This window comes from Abramis brama (assembly GCF_963993115.1).
Source record: "Abramis brama genome assembly, contig: SCAFFOLD_79, whole genome shotgun sequence".
Lineage (NCBI taxonomy): Eukaryota > Metazoa > Chordata > Actinopteri > Cypriniformes > Leuciscidae > Abramis > Abramis brama.
Genome location: NW_028155974.1, coordinates 52,501 through 57,500, shown reverse-complemented (window position 1 = coordinate 57,500; position 5,000 = coordinate 52,501).

Here is a 5,000-nt window from a genome sequence, read left to right as displayed (position 1 = left end):
TAAAAAATGACAGATATTTATTTTTTTTCCTAAAGGCTAAATTGTTAAAATACATACAATTTCTTGGGTTAAAATCTGTATATATATATATATATATATATATATATATATATATATATATATATATATATATATATATATATATATATATTTTTTTTTTCCTAAAGGCTAAATTGTTCAAATACATACAATTTGTTGGGTTAAAATTTGTATATATATATATATATATATATATATATATATATATATATATATATAGATTGTAGCGTTTTAAAAATTGTTTTAAATAATCGTCCTATATTTATTTTCTAGGTTATTACAGTGCTGTAAGAATAATAGCAGCGCTATAACGTGCGATTTCATTGCATAACTTAAAATACGACATCTCATACAGTAGAAACGCTATGTGAATGGCAGTAAATTCTTGGAATCTGACATAATTTTTTTTTTTAATTTAATGTAATTTTTTTTAAAAAATCGGGACTTTTATGATGTATACGAATCCGCGATAAACCTTGAACCCGCGCATCGTGAGCACCGGCGGCAAGCACCTGCCAGCGCACGCATGGGGTCTGTTCTGCACCCGTTATCATCCATCTCCTCAGAGACGAAAAGTTTCAAAAATGGACAGGTGAGTGTTTATATATGTTTAATCTTTGACGTGTAATAGTTTGTGTGTGTCAAACCATGTAGTTTATTGGCGTTTTTTCTTGGGTTTATTCAGTGAGGATTTTGAGCCGTTCGATGTGGCATGTGCAGAGAACACACGCGGCCTTGTGACCGAGTTTCAAAAGTTCCAGAGTGTGTCTGAGTTTTTAAGTACGGATTCCCCGCGCATCCCTATATTTCCCACCGTGTTAGACAAGGCCTGCGATGTAGTGAGGTACTCGTATGATTTCGACGGGGTCGTCATCCACCTGGAGGATGTGAGCTGCCTTAAAGCTGGGCTCCACTACCTCTTTGTGGGCAAAGTTGACCCATCCAAGGTGAAAAATCACTGGCACATTCTCAGGAAGCACCTGGACTTGACCGCCTACACAGCTGAGGGCGTCACGTCCTTCCGCAGGTCGATGGGCAGTGTTTTGGCCTATGTCGACGGTGGCTACTTTCTAAACATAAGTTGCGTGCCGGTCGACCCGAACAACACTGCCCCCATGTTCCGGAGCGAAGTTATGGCGAAGGCGCATGCCATTGGCATGATCAACGCCGTCTACAGTAATTTCACCGCCCGGCTGAAGGGCCTGCCGCCGCGTGACTTGGCCAGAGCCAGCATCATGAAGAATGACCTCGGCAACCTGACCAAGATGAACGTCCTGGCCGGCGACCAGAGGTTCCTGCTTGACCTCTTTATGAGCTCAGTCAAAGATGTGAACGTTGACGTGGACATGGGTATTTACCTGACACTCACCAAGTTCGGGCAGAGGGACAGTGGGTGGTTCGACTTGAGGCGGCTCGTCGACACGCGGGGAGTCGCCGACATCTCGTATCACGTGGCCGTCAACATCCACCCCTCTAGCGACGGGACCATCAGCCTCCTGTGGTCACGCTGTGGGCTGCAGGAGGTGGTGGGTCAGCGGGGGACCCTGTTCTCCTCTTATTCAATGACTGAGACGGCGAACTTTCAGAGTAACCTAACCTCGACCACCTACCCATGGACGTTGACCCGAGGCTCATGGACGTCATACTGAGCCAAGACGTCAAGGTCAACTTTTTGCAGCTGTACACCGTGACCCCACATTGCCACACGCCGGCCGCGGCGAAGCACCCGGTGAGCCGTGTCGTGACCATGTGCGACATGCACAATGAGCGACACCGGAGGATGATCAACGCATCAGCGGACCGGTAAGTCGGGCATCCATGCAGAAGAGCACGTGTGTTTATAAAACTACACCTGTATTACAGAGTAACGGAGAGAGAGTAATCGTGAACGAATGTGATAGCGAAACATTCGGAAAAAATGTAACACTAAGAAAAAACACACACACACACACACACACACACACACACACACACACACACACACTAAGATGAGCATCGAAAAGCCTTGTTTAAAGTAACTGTATTATCTTCTGTCTCAATGCAGGTACGTGGCACACGCAGATGACCTCACGGCGAAGACGGTGACCCAGGCCTACGCCAGGTTCGAGGGGGTCTTTCTGGTCGGGCCCCAATTTCACGAGGTGCTTCACCTTCAATAAAATCTTCATGCTTTTGCTTATAAGGTTTTGCATGATCTGGCACCTCATAATCTCTCAGAGCTTTTAACCCTGTACACACCAGCACTTGATATCACACACACACACACACACACACACACACACACACACACACAACACACACACACACACACACACACACACACACACACACACACACACACACAGTGGTTCACTATCTTTGTGGGGACTCTCCATAGACGTAATGGTTTTTATACCATACAAACTGTATATTCTGTCCCCTTACACTAACCCTACCCCTAAACCTACCCATCACAGGAAACATTCTGCATTTTTACTTTCTCAAATCAACCCATCCTGTGTGATTTATAAGCCTTTTGAAAAGTGGGGACCGCTGGCTGGTCCCCACAATGTAGGTGATCTCAGGTTTTACTATTCTTATGGGGACATTTGGTCCCCACAATGTAATATAAACCAGGGCACACATTACAAACACAAACACACACACACACAAACACACACACACACACACACAGGCACACTTCAAAGTTAGATCTAAGTGCTACTGCAAGGTGTGTTGATACTTCTAAACATAATGTTTATGCTGCATATGCTACCTAAATTATTGATCGTCTAAAAACCTAGTCATGGTTATTGTTATGTATATTCTTACCCGTTTGGTACCAATTATTTTGAGTTATTGAAATTTGAGTTTTTTTAGGTTTGAAATAAATGGTTTAATACTTTGTCTTTTTCTTATATAGCATGGTCATATTTATCTAAGCATATTTTGGTATATTTGTATAGTCTCACCTAACAGAGATATATATTTATATATTTATATTTTTATATATATATATATATATATATATATATATATATATATATATATATATATATATATATATATTTATATTTTTATATATATTTATATTTACATATATATATATATATTTATATTAGGGCCGGGACTCGATTAAAAAAATTAAACTAAACAATTAGAGGCTTTGTAATTAATTAATCGAAATAACAGTGTTGCTTTATCAAGATCGGCTCGCGCTGCTTTGGTTCAAACTGATAAACGGTCCGTCAACCACACAATAACAAGCAGTTTCGTTCCGCTTGCATTACGTTTCCCCTTTGATGTTGGACAATGTTGTGGTCGCGCCGGCGAATTATGAAATTTTCGTTATTTCAAATAACAACCCTTCCTCCCACAAAACTCTCCGGTTCTATGCGATTCACGTAAATGACCCAATTGAACAAGAAAACTACAAGTTTGCAGGTGTGGGCCTGAAGTCATGAACGCTAGTTGGTGCTGCAGTATAATCGGTCCGCCGAAACTCATCCAGTGAGAAACGTTCTGCGGTGCAAAAATAAGTGCGATTAAAATGCGGAAAAAAAAATGTTTTAAGCGTTATTTTTTGTGTAATTAATTAATCTTAATTAACGCGTTAAAGTCCCGGCTCTATATATATATATATATATATATATATATATATATATATATATATATATATATGTAGATATATATATATCTATATGTAGATATATATATATCTATATATAGACTATATGTAGATATAGATATATATCTATCTATCTATCTATCTATATATATATATATATATATATATATATATATATATATATATATATATATCTATATCTATCTATCTATATATATATATATATATAGAGAGAGAGAGAGAGAGAGAGAGAGAGAGAGAGAGATTTTTTTTTTTCTTCAATTTTAACATGTGATAAAGTCAAAAAATTAAGAGCTCAAATTCGTTTTATACAGTGGTTCATAGAGTTTAGCCTATATGCAGCCATTCAGTACTACAGCCATCTAGTGGTTATTGATATTATTGTTTTTTGTTAATTTTATACCAACATTAGACACAGGGTGGCGCCACTTCAAGTCACTTCATCTTTAGCTTTTAGCTCTCTGAACTTACTGGGTTGATTTTTATTCTATTTTTAAATCAAGTTAAATAAATATTAAAACTATCATAAAAATAAGCAGAATTTACATATAAAATGTTGTGCTTTTAGAGGTGAATAAATTCATAAATAACACAAATCAGAAATAAAACAACAACAACAAAAAAACGAACATAAAGTGCTAGTTTTTATTTTATTTTATTGAAGATAGTGATATTTAACATTTTATAAAAAAAAAAAAAAAAAAAACCCAACAAACAATTGGATCCCACGTGAGACCCTTTTTTTGGCCACATTTGTCCACAAACACGGAATTAAGGGCTGTAATGTGAGTGCGGCTCGAGGGTTAAAGCTTATTTGTTGATGCCGTTAAAGATACGATACTGTTGTTGGTACGGTTTTATTAGGCATTTTATTTTTGTCTACTTTCATTAACGCATTGCATGTATAATTGTATTTTGTGTCTTGTTCCTATTCTGTGAAGCGCTTCGAGATGCTACAACGATGCTATAAATAACGCTTATTATTAATTTATTATTATTATTGTTCTTACCAGGTCATGCCGGCCTCCGATTTCTTCGCAGAGCCTATGCTCGACCGCCTGCTGGAGACGGTGCCGATGCTTGTGCCTTTCCGACAGCAAGACGGCGTCGGCCTCCAGCACGTGGTGCACGCGGTAGCCAGCCACCTGAGCGGGTCCCTCCACGACCTCCTGGACCATGCGCGCGGCATGGGAGGCTACGAGAACAGCTGGCGCGCCTTCCAGCTGGAGCTCGCGGCCGAGGAGCTATTCTTCGGCCGGCCGCTGTGCCGCTCCACGCGGCAGTTCAGCCGGGCCCTGGGAGTGAGCGCCACCAGCCCGAACAGTCTCACCAG